A 13,960-nucleotide genomic window follows, 5' to 3' on the forward strand; every position below is an offset into this window, starting at 1 on the left:
AATACAACGGTCCAATTACAGGTATTAATAAACAAACTTGATTCTATTTGTTAATTTCATAAAATTATAAAAATTGCTGAAAAACTTGTAACAAAATTGCGTAATAATCGCGGAATTCAAAAATTTGAGATTGCTATGAATTTTATCAGTTCTAAAAAAAAAAATGATCTGGGCGAAGTTCTTTTTTTCAAATTTAAAGTTATCCACTATGTAATTTGAAAATTGAGATACAATTGTTATATGTTAAATTTGAATTTTAGTCGAGGTTAACTAGTATTCGAATAGAAGATTTCTTTTCGTTGGAATTCGTTTTGCAGTTTTGTATATACGAATTAGTTGTTGTATATAGTACGTATTTATATACAAATTAATAAAAAATAAAAAAATATATATGCTATAATGAAAATACATATGCATAGAAGAAATATACATATTCAAACTTGTAATATACATATGCTGAGTTGGAAAAATACATTTGCTAAACTGGAACTGTCAAATTGATTTTGATTTTTCTAATTAGTTTTGTTTTAATAATTTCAGGTTATATCAGCATCAAAGTATGTCTATACAGTCCATGACAAGGAGAAGCATTTTATTGTTTGTCTTTAGTTTAATTGTTGACCTATTCATGATGTAGCATTATGTTAAAAAATAATTACTTCATTTTTTCACTAATAATTATATGATTCAAAATTTTGATAAAAATGTTTGATGTTATTGAACTTGTTATAGTTAAATTGTTGTAATTCTTTTACTGAACTTGCTTAATCAATTCATTATGAATATATTGTACAAGACATATAACATCGTTGATTTATAGCTAAGAATTGAAAGTCACATACGAAAATTTTAATTTGAAACATATGAGAATCTATTAAGTACTATGCCCATCTATAAAAACTAAGAATAAGTTAACATACATTTTTTAATAAATAAAAAAATAAAAAAATACATATAAAGACATATCAATTACGTAATCGAAACTTTAAATACATATATTTAAAAATATATATATATGCATTAATAGTACATAAATATGCATTATTCATAGATATATACACATAATTGAAAAAAAAACTATGGATGACTCATAAATATATATGCATATCTACTAAAATGCATATGTATATCTGGTAAAAAACATATGTATTAAACTGGACAAATACATATATATATGCATAGTTGAAAAAATACATATTCAGACAAATATATATATATATATATATATATATATATATATATATATATTGAAGCATATCTCCAACGAAGAAGATCTAGATCAAAGTCAACATTTGAAACACCTTCACCAAAAGTACGACCCTCGCCATATGTCATCATATATAAACCACAATCCCTGCAAATACATTAATTAATGAGTAAGTATTTGTATAAAATGAATAAATAAATATATATATATATATATATATATATATATATATATACACACACACACACAAGTAATATGTATATTCAATACTTACAAGTTGCCACTTGATTGTCGAGGTAAATTTTTCACAAAGGAAACATCAAATAGATCCATCTTATCATTGAATTTGTAATTTGAATGATTATCAATATCAATACCCTTCTTCTCATAGAATTTACATGCCAAACGACATCAAGGTATAACCTCAGCTAACTTTTCAATTTCAGCAAGCACCGCAACATCATGATCAGCAGATGACAATGAATCATATACGTATATGCATTTATCATTGAAAGATAAAACAACAAGAAACCAATAATGTTTGGCCTTTACATTAACAAGAATGAATATATGATCAACCGTATGTCATGGCACTGTAGCATGCATGCGGAACTCATTTATGTACTTATTTAGATGGTATTCATTTCTACCAGTATTAAGCGTTGAATCATCAATCGCATACACAGATAAAACAAAATAGTTCCACATATGTATTTATAGAATAAATTTAAAGTTACATATCAGTACCAAATACAAATATATATCTATACTGTAATAAATAAATTTTATATAATCCTTAAAATATAAATATATATCTTAAATTTAACAGATACATATCTTCACCTTACAAAGACAAAAATACATATATGAATATATTGTCCATAAAATATAAGATTACAAATACAAAAATACATATTTATAATGTAACAAATACAAATTTTATAATACCAAATGCAAATACATATCTATACTGTAACAAATACAAATCTTATCAGTACCAAAAATAATTCATAGCTATACAGTAAAAAATACATTTTATATAATCCCTTACAAATACATATCTTAAATGTAACAACGCATATCTTCACATTACAAAGACCAAAATACATATATGAATATATTGTCCATAAAATACAAAATTAAAATGCAAAAACACCTCCTCCACTTTCCCTTCTTTAGATTGATAATCAGATGAAACAGAGTTGCAATTTTTCTAGATACTCCTTGTTCGATTGACTTTTTTTTTCACCATTTTTTAAATTTTTGAGGGTTTTGGGGATGAAGATTGTCTCAATACTTTCTGTTTCATGATTTTCACAATTTTTTTTGGATCGTTACGCTGCTTCAATCTTACCTCTTCTATGCTAAAACCTCGCTTCGACTGAATATTAGTAGAAATCAAGTTAATGTCTTCATCTTATGTTAAATCAAGACTAAACGATGGTAGTTCATTGAAACTTAAATTTCTCAATGGAATACCTCTAACTGAACTACTACAATGTGCATGTTCTGTCATTATCGCGTAACTCCAAAAATTTCAACACACACAAAAAAAAAAAATCCAAAAAAACAAAACGAAGAAGAAAGTTGAAAAATGCCGAAAATAAATTACAAAAAAAAATTATATAGAAAAAAATAACATGTATTAACTGTAAAATCAACTTACCTTAATTGATAGGGAACAATGTTTATTCGAAATTTGAGAGGAAATAGCGGTATTTGAAAAAAAAATCAAAGAAAACATTATAGAAGAGGAAGCTGAAATAGGGAAAGTGGCTTGAAAATAGGTAAAGGTAAAATAATGAGTGGAATCTACACGTTTTTTAATAAAAATATTAAAATATTGCTACTTTTGCTATAAATTATAATTTTGAGAAAGTGTTGCTATTATTTGTAATTAAAGTCTTAAGTATGCTAGTTTTTGTAATTTTTTCATTTTGAAAAGAGAAATATATGACCCAACCATAAAATAGGGATCTTTACATAAATAGTCGGACAAATTTTGGATTTGGTAGAGTCGTACTATTGAAAATCTTGAAGAGAGAAATATATGACCCAACATAAAATAGAGATTTTTACACAAATAGTCAGACAGATTTTGGATCTAGTAGAGTCGTACTTTTGAAAATTTTGAAGAGAGAAGTATATGACCCAACATAAAATAGAAATTTTTATACAAATAGTCAGACAAATTTTATGTCTGATAGAGTCGTATTGTGGAAAATTTTGGAAAGAGAAATATATGATCCAACATAAAATAGATTTTTTTTATACAAATAGTCTAATAGATTTTGGGTCTGGTAGAGTTGTATTGTGAAATTTTTTGAAACAGAGAGATATATGACCCAACATAAAATAGGAGTTTTTACACAAATAATTGGACAGATTTTGTGTCTGGTAGAGTCGTATTGTGAAAAATTTGAAAAGAGAAATATATGACCCAACGTAAAATAAGGATCTTTACGCAAATAGTTGGACAAATTTCGAGTCCGGTAGAGTCGTATTGTGGGAAATTTTGAAAAGAGAAATATATGTTCCAATGTAAAATAGGAATCTTTACACAAATAATCGGATAGATTTATTGTTAATATTTTCTAGTCGTATTCATATATTATATATGATCGTGTATATATTTTAAATCGTTCCACTATTGGGAGAAAATGAGTATCAAAATTATTGTTTTTCAGTAAGACTGTAACATCTATCGGTCCACAATTTGCATTGGTCGTATTTGCTATTCTACTTTTGAAAAAGATTTTAAATTGTCTTCGTTATACTATCGATGCATATGTACTTTTAGCGTTATAAAGGTGGTTCTAATTTATGCTCCATTCGTTAATCTCATCAATTGTAGCCAAATGGAAGGGTGATTTGGGTCAAGTAGAGCCTTAGGTTACATTTGTTTTTTGTAAGATTCAGACATATAAATCTGAATGCACGTCTGAATGATTAAGATATTGTCTCTAGATCAAAAAATTGAATGATTAAGACAGTTTGTTTTTCAACATCTAAATATACAAAAATAAATATTTATATATATAATAAAATAAAAAATACAATTCAAATAAATAACTAATTATATATCAAAAAAGTATGTAATTTAGTACAATAAAATTATTATTTGATTGAAAAAAATATTTATGTTTGTTAGTGATAGTGGAGATGGTTTATAATGGTGGTAGCGGTGACAATGATTGATGTTAGTGATTAGTAATGTTAGTGGTGATAGTTGTGATGGTTGGTATTGTAGAGACTGTTATGATGGTGGCGGTTGATAGTGGTGGTGATGGTTGTAATATGGCGATGCTTGATATTAGTAGTTGGAGGTGTTGATTATGATGGCTGAAAAATGAATGAATGATGGTAGACGATGTGTTGGTGCTAGTTGGAGATATTGTTAGTTGTGATGGCGGAGAGGGTTGTTAGAAGAGATAAATTATAGCGATGATAGTGATTGAAATGATGGTATAGGTGGCGTAGTAGTGACAATGATCGTGGCCGCCGAAGAATGTGTGGAGGTTGTGATGTATTAGTGGTAGTTAGAGGTGGTGCTAGTTGTGATATATGAGTTGGTCGATAGTGGGGATTGACCGGTAGTGGTTGATGATGGTAGTGATGTTGACGGCGATGGTGTCGTTAAATATAATTAGAATAATAGAGGTAGTAGGTGTGGTAACGATTGACAATAGTGGTTGGTAGCGATATTTGTTGTCGATGGTGGAGGTGGTTAGTGGTGGTGGGTGGTGGTTGACAATGATGAAGGTGGCAAAGGAGGTGACTGATGATTATGAATAGAGCGACGGTGAATATTATCCAACACCAGAATATCTCTTCAGACCTATTAAGACTTGATTCAAGATCTGAATAATTAAGACATATTCGGACCTATTAAGAGCTAAAATCTTAATAAAAAATAAATATACTTAATAGTCTGAAGTCTGAACCATTCAGATTCAGACCTTCATTAAGTGCAAATAAATGAGCCCAGTAATGGGTAAGTGCAGAGATAGACACTTTTAACCTTTGTCATTTAAAAGTAAGCCACTTTAATAATTAGGCGTGAATATGATATGATATTAAATTTTTTTGATTTGTTGATTTCGACAGGAATAGTATGATTTGGCATTTTTAAAATTTGGATTCGATGTTTTTTTTTTTTGGGGTCATGTAGATCCTTATAAAGGATGGACTGCATAGAGAATCACTTTTAAAAGACTATTTAAAACTAAATGATTTTAACAAGTAATTAAAATTGAACAAATTTTCAATAAGAAAATAAGTTCTATCAGTCCATTTTTTTTATTTAGCTAGGAGATATGAAAGTGTCGCGAATTAGAGTAGAAGCATAGAAAGCGATTGAAGATTGTCTCACTTCTCTACGGGGTAGGCTTGGCGGATAAATAGTATTAGCATTATTTTTGTAGTTTCTTGTTTAATTCAATTATTACTACTATATGTTGTTGATTATGCTTCATTTATTACATCACTTTGTGTTGTATGGTCTATTACGTTTTTTCTATTATTTGTTATGTCTTATTTTCTATGCCTTATTCTATCTATGTACAGTCTTTTTTAATTGTCTTGTTATGTGTTGCTTGAATCGATAGTCTTTCGAAAGTAATTTCGGTTCAAGTAGCACATAACAAGACAATTTATCTATGTATAATCTCTCTCTCTATACAACAGCAACAACAAACCCAGTATATTCCCACAAAGTGGGGTCTGGGGAGGGTAGAGTGTACGCAGTCCATACCACTACCTCTAAAGAGGTAGAGAGGTTGTTTCTGATAGACCCCGTGATACAAATAAGTCCACCAAGATGCCAAAACAGTTCACAAAACGTGAGAAGAACAAGCAACACAAAGGGATACAAGATGACAAACACCAAAACACACGGATTTGCAAAATAATGAAAGGATAGATTGTGAGACCAAGATTATTACAAGATTAAGAACCAAGTATATTTCTACATTTATCCCTAATGAATGTACAATCAAAATCACACTCTTACGGTGACCGCCAAGGTAATCGACTCACCTCAAGATCCACCGTTTTCAAGCAAAGAACAATATTGGCTTTTCCAAGCCCTTTACTAAAGATGACTTTTTCAAGTCCTAACTAAGACTATTCTAAGGCGGTCTACTCTCAAGAGAGAGGATTTCAAGTTTTTAATCTTTCATCTTTCATAGACTAACTAGCAAATGAACTAATAAAACTTATTTATAGTCTAACTTATTACATAACAAAATGACCACAATATCCTTAATGAAAAGGGGTGGTCATGGAGTGTTACTTGGACAAGGCTAAGTAACGAAAATGTCCTTAATGAAGGACCAAAACCGTGAGTCCTCAATCTTCAATGCTCCAAGCAATCTTTCACACGTGGGATTGCTCTTTGGTGTACTCAAACCAGCCCCTCCATGTAGGATTCCGTTTCCTTAATATGACCAAAGCTTGATGCCCCACGTACTGACTTCGAATGATGTCATTGAAAGCTAAGGCAGCCATTTGAATTGTATCATCCCCCCCTTCTTGAAAAGGATTCGACCTCGAATCCAAACCTTGCAAAACCAAAGAAAGAACACATAAATACAAACTCCTCATGGCATGAGGGTTAGGGTAAGCACGACAAATCACCTTAACATACCAAGGTTGCACATATTTAGAATATAACCAAGGATCCATCCTTTGAACTAAATATTACATAATTAATGAAAAATGCACAAAGGATTTGGCTATAGAATTCACCAAAAATGATACTTTGCTTGTCATGTAAACCAAGCAACAAGTTGGGTGCACCATCATCACCAATTCTATATTTGGCACCGGGGTCAAACGGGAAGAGTGGTCATAGACACGGGTCTAGAAAGTACTCCCCTTTCCCGTGGTCTCCACCCAAAATAAACAACATACTCTCTACAATTGCATACATATTATCCCTAGAAAATCGAAAGTAGAGAAAGGTATCACTCAAGTCGACTTCTACTAAGGTTCCTTCATGTGTGTACTCACTACTAGTTTGACAATCATCACCATGAGTACTCTCAACAATAAAGTCACACAAAGTAGAAGGAGAAGTAGTTTCCAAAACCACAAATCCCTTACTCTTAAGAGTACTCTCATCTTCCAAGAAGACATTTTCATCTTTAGGAGGAATGTTGTCACACCATAGTGGGTTATCATATCGGTTGTAGCTTCTAAGGCAAGCTATACCATCATTTCCACCACTAGGTTAATTAGGAGTGGTTATATCATCTTCAAACGAGACATTATACCTTAAGAGAGTATGATCTATTTCATGGGCAGATTCGGAACAAACACGTTCATCACTCTCTAAAAGATCAATATCAAGTAGTGGTTAATTTTCACACAAAATTTTCAACATCATCACACACTTGAGATTCATTAATCACATTACACACATCCTCAAGTGGTGGTTAATTTTCAAACAAAAGTTGACCAACATAAATTTCACAAGATGATGTACTTCCGTTCAACATATAGGCTTCAACACTAGGTGGACATAAATTGATCTTATAGGAAGAGTCAATTTGGTTATCAATAGGATCAATTAGTGTATCCACACTCACAACATGTACATCATCAACAAAAGGCAAAGAATCATTAAACTCCTAAGTAAGTAAGCTACTACTCACACTCAATAGGCTACTAGCCACACAATTGTTATTCACATGCACAAAAGTGTAAGAGTTAGCTATTTTACCTTGAAGTTCTTGAGTCGACTCTCCTTTTTCGTGTTGTGAAGGACCTCCACAAGCTTGGGCAACAACTTCACTTTGGCATTGCTCTCATTCACTTGTCATGTAGGTACCTACAAAAATGTCCTTAGAAATAGAAGGACAAATAATGTTAGATCGGTTTGGTGCCAATCCCCTCACTTCGCTCCACACAACCTCTTTTTTTTTCCACTCTCGGATTACCACCTTGCACATCTTTACTCCTCACAATATTTTATCTCTCATAAGCATTAGGATTGGAGTAAGTATTCACTTCTTTTTGCGGCTCAGGCAACATGTATGTCACGAGGTGATTTCCCCACCGGTCTCTTATAATATTTGGCCAATTTTGCACATTTGGAACTCTATGCTGCGCAAACTAATCGGCATCTAAGCATATATGGCCGTATGTCAATGGAAGAATATCGCACCACACCTCCTCATGGTATTCAAATTGGGAGTAGACAACCTTGACCCTCTCGGTAACCTTAAACCCGTCCAAGAAGTATGAAACAAGTAAAGGCTCACAAAACAACCCCAAGTAGTCAACCATGGATGGAACAATGTAGTTACTATAATACCTATCATTTAATACAATGAGGAAGACCGGTATCCCACAAATGGTCACCTTTCAGAGTGTACACTCCTTCTCGGATCAACATTGTAAAGAACACGAGTACCCCTCAATTTTGGAGATGCATACCCTCTTCTTCTCATTGGACAACCTCCACTAGAGCTAGTATAACCATTCATACTATATCGACCTTGATAAAAAGTACTACAAGGTGGAGAATATGAATCTTCACACTCCTTACATGTACTCTCATCATAACTCTCATAAGCTTTGTCAACGAAAGGGTTATACCTAACACCAAATCTAGGTTCGGAGTGAGAAGTGTAAGACTCCTCATATGCCCCAACGTCATCATAAGATCCATCACGAGGTCCTACATCATCTCCAAATTCACTATAATCACTAGGCACTTCATTTCCCCCCTTAAAACCATAACTCTCAAATCTGCCCAAGTTTTGATCATGGCTATTTTCATAGCCTCCGCAATCTCCCTCAACTTCGTAGCCATAAAACCCCTTACTACAATCATAGTCTCCCATGTTGTAGTCACAATAATCCCCGGATATCGAAGACATGTTCCTCTTATATCACCTTTGTACCTACACAATGAACAAACAAAATTAGTAGTAAAAGCTCCTCACCAACACTCGTATATGTCCACCTTTGTGATTCTCACAATTGGAGCGGAGAATATTGAAAGTTGCTTATACTCCGGTAGTCAATAGGATGTCAATTCTACTTAGCGGCCGGAATGGATTCTTGTTTGATCGACTCAAGACACAAAAACAAAATTTACTTACGAACTTGAAACAAAGGAAATACTACGACTTATAAACGAGAAAAGCACAAAATACAATGCTTAACACGAAAGAAAACATACTAAAAAACTAATCTACAATCTAGTAGGTATTTACTAGTTTGCTAATTAATATGAGAACTAACAAAATGGAAACCAATAAAATCAAAAAAGTGAAACTAGGAATTCCAACGTTCTTGAGCTATTGATAATGTGGCACTCAACTATTGGTCAATGGACAAAAAAAATATTGTTGAAGTTGAAAATTTTTATTCCACAATTTTGGTTGTTCAAATTTCACAAAGATGGGGGAATTTTGGGTTTGGTAGGTTAACAAACAAGACTTTAAGTCCTTTTTTTGAAAATTCAAACCTTGACTAACTTTCACATTTTTGGCAAGATAACCTTTTAGAGGTCTTGTCCGCCTTTCCTCTTTTGGCTTGTCTAGAAAAATAAACTTACTTTCTTTTGGTATGAAGACTTTTTGGAGGTCTTTTGTTCTTTTTCTTCTTTGGTAATGTCTTGAAAGTTGTTTCAAGACTAACAAGAGTCCATACTCTCTTGCCTTTGAATTTGGATCAAACAACAACCTTTTACAAGACTTCTTCAACACAACACAAGAACTTCAACAACAACAACAACAAAACTGTCCACTCTTTCGACAATAACTTGCAATTTTTTTTGCTCAAGAACTTGGGTTAGACTTAAGTAGTGTTAGAGAGAAAGAAAATCAACACAATAAACAACAAAGACAATCAAAACAACACCTAAATCTAGACACAAATTCGGTCAAACAACAACAACACTTCGGCCAAGACACCAAACCCGTAGAATAACTTCTTTTTGTGAGATTTTCGACCTTGGAAACCTCTTCTAATGTTAGGAAACAAAGATCTAATACTAGAACACAAAAAACACACAAAAATCATAAGAAAACTAGACTTCAAATTTCGGCCTAAACACAAAAACGTGGATGAATTACTATTTTTGAGTTTTTCAACAATTTTTTTTTGAGTGAACAAACCCAAGATTGATCTCATGGGAACGAAATCAATGATGACTCTGATAACAAATGATACAAATCAGTCCATCAAGATGCCAAAACAGTCCACAAAACGTGGGAAGAATAAGCAACACAAAGGGGTACAAGATGACAAACACAAAAACACATGGATTTGCAAAATAATGAAAGGATAGATAGTGAGACCAAGATTATTACAAGATTAAGAACCAAGTATATTTCAACATTTATCCCTAATGAATGTATAATCAAAACCACACTCTTACGGTGACCGCCAAGGTAATCGACTCACCTCAAGATCCACCGTTTCCAAACACAGAACAATATTGGCTTTTCCAATCCCTATACTAAGGATGACTTTTTCAAGTCCTAACTAAGACTATACTAAGGTGGTCTACTCTCAAGAGAGAGGATTTCAAGTTTTTAATCTTTCATCTTTCATAGACTAACTAGCAAATGAACTAATAGAACCTATTTATAGTCTAACTTATTACATAACAAAATAACCACAATACCCTTAATGAAAGGGGTGGTCATGGAGTGTTACTTGGACAAGGCTAAGTAACCAGAATGTCCTTAATGAAGGCCCAAAACCGTGAGTCCTCAATCTTCAATGCTCCAAGCAATCTTTCACACGTGGGATTGCTCTTTGGTGTACTCATACTGGCCCCTCCATAGAGGATTCCGTTTCCTTAATGTGACAAAATCTTGATGCCCCACGTACTGACTTCGAATGATGTTATTGAAAGCTAAGGCAGTCATTTGAATCGTATTAGCCCGTCTCAAGATCTCTCTCTCTCTCTCTCTCTCTCTCTCTCTCTCTCTCTATATATATATATATATATATATATATAGGTTTAGAAAGCGTAGAGTGCATACAGAAAACGTACATATATTTTTGGATTTTGCTTTTGGTGGCGGCGGATAAAGAGGATGAGGAAAAATGGAGAAAATGGCTAGGGTTTTTGAGGGAGGGGATTAGGGTTTGGTTATAAGTAGTGGGGGAGCTTAATGGGCTTACTGTTTTGGGCCTCTTTTTGGACTTGGGTCTGGTAGAGTGTATTATGGGAAATTTTGAAAAGAGAAATATATGACCCAACCGTAAAATAAGGATCTTTACACAAATAATCGGACAGATTTTGGATCTGGTAGAGCCGTACTGTTAAAAATTTTGAAGAAAGAAATATATGACCCAACATAAAATAGGGATTTTTACATAAATAGTCAGACACATTTTGTGTCTGATAGAATCGTATTGTGGAAAATTTTAGAAAGAGAAATAAATGATCTAACATAAAATAGGAATTATACAAATTGTCTAATAGATTTTGGATCTGGTAGAGTCATTTTGTGGGAAATTTTAAAAAGAGAATATATGAGTCAACGTAAAATAAGAATCTTTACCTAAATAGTCGGACAGATTTTGGGTTTGGTAGAGCCGTTTGAAAAGAGAAATATATGACCCAACGTAAAATAGGAATCTTTACACAAATAGTCGGACAGATTTTGGGTCTAGTAGAGTCATATTGTGGAAAATTTTGAAAAGATAAATATATGTCCCAACGTAAAATAGGAATTTTTACACAAATAATCAGATAGATTTATTGTTAATATTTTCTAGTCGTAGTCATATATCATACATGATCATGTATATATTTTAAATCGGTCCACCATTGGGAGAAAATGAGTATCAAAATTATCATTTTTCAGTAAGACTGTAACATCTATCGATCCGCCATTTGCTTTGGTCGTAATTGCTATTCTGCTTTTGAAAAAGGTTTAAAATTGTCTTCGTTATACTATCGATGCATATATACTTTTAACGTTATAAAGGTGGTTCTAGTTTGTGCTCCATTCTTTAATCTCATCAATTGTATCTAAATGGAGGGGTGATTTGGCAAGTAGAGCCTTAGTAATGGGTAAGTGCAGAGATAGCCACTTTAACCTTGTTGTTTAAAAGTAAGTCACTTTAATAATTAGGCGTGAATATGATATGATAATAAAAATTTTTGATTTGTTGATTTCGATAGAAATAGTAAGGTTTGATATTTTTAAAGTTTGAATTTGATGTTTGGGGCTCTTTTTTGGTTTGAGTCATGTAGAGCCTTATAAAGGACGGAGTGCATAGAGAACCAGTTTTAACAAACTATTTAAAAGTAAATGATTTTAACAAGTATTTAAAATTAAACAACTTTTCAATAAGAAAATAAGTTCTATCCGTCCATTTTTTTGATTTAGCTAGGAGATATGAAGGTATCACGAATTAGAGTAGAAGCATAGAAAGTAATTGAAGATTGTCTCACTTCTCTACGGGGTAGGCTTGGTGGATAGATAGTATTGATATTATTCTTGTAGTAATTTCCTGTTTAATTCAATTATTACTGCTATATGTTTATTTATTGTGCTTCATTTATTACATCATTCTGTGTTAGTACGGTCTGTTATGTTTTCTTTATTATTTATTATGTCTTATTTTATGTGCCTTATTCTATCTATGTACAGCCTTTTTTAATTGTTTTGTTACGTGCTTCTTGAATCGAGGGTCGTTTGAAAACAATTTCGATTCAAGTAGCACATAGCAAAACAATTTATCTATGTACAGTCTCTCTCTCTCTCTCTCTCTCTCTCTCTCTCTCTCTCTATCTCTCTCTCTCTCTATATATATGCTACTATATATAATAAGTGTCAATAAGCAGGCGCGTCTTCGACATGCCTGCTTGTGTTGCTTGTTTCAGCTGCTTCAATCGAAATTTTACTATATTACCCCTAATTAATTACTATAAGTTATTTAAGTATTTAAAAATGACGTGTATAATACACGTGAAAGGCTGAAATTTTAATTTTGGACGTCCTGGGACTAAACCAATGCGCCTAGAGGGGGTGTTCTCACCTTCCCTGCCAACTCAGCATTTAGGGGGTAATAAATATAGGAAAAAAATAGATCAGGGGGTAATAGGTCTAATTGAAAGGTTGAGTATGTAGTTGGGATTTCGACTATAGGTTGGGGGGTATTTGACCATTCTCTCTTTAAAAATTTGTAATACTAAATAAAAATATAAAATAATCGACATGCCTACTTGTGTTGCCTGCTTCAGCTGCTTCAATCGTAATTTGATTATATTACCCCAAATTAATTACTATAAGTTATTTAAGTATTAAAAAATTATAATATTTAATAAAAAATATAAAATTGACAAAAAATAATAAATTAACTTTTGATTTTTTAAATTAACTTGATGTCTTATATGATACCTATTTATGCTTTTTTCACAAGTATTTTTTAAAGTAATTTTATTATATCACTTCTAATTAGTTATTATAATTCATTTAAGACACGAGTTCTTCGCTGCTTCAATCGTGGTTTTATTATATCACCCCTAATTAATTATTACGATCGCATTAGAAAATTAATAATATTTCATAAAATAGACACAAAATGATATGTCAACATAAAACATTTGATTGACTATAGAAATTATATTACTACCACATAAGTTAACTTTTAAAATTATATCAGTATCACTTAAATTGAAATAGAAGAAATAGTATTATAAATCACAATAATTAAAAACTAAATTATTTTAATAATTAATTATCTAAATTATATTTGTGTCACATAAATTAA

This window comes from Capsicum annuum, chromosome 5 (genome assembly GCF_002878395.1).
Source record: "Capsicum annuum cultivar UCD-10X-F1 chromosome 5, UCD10Xv1.1, whole genome shotgun sequence".
Taxonomy (NCBI): Eukaryota; Viridiplantae; Streptophyta; class Magnoliopsida; order Solanales; family Solanaceae; genus Capsicum; species Capsicum annuum.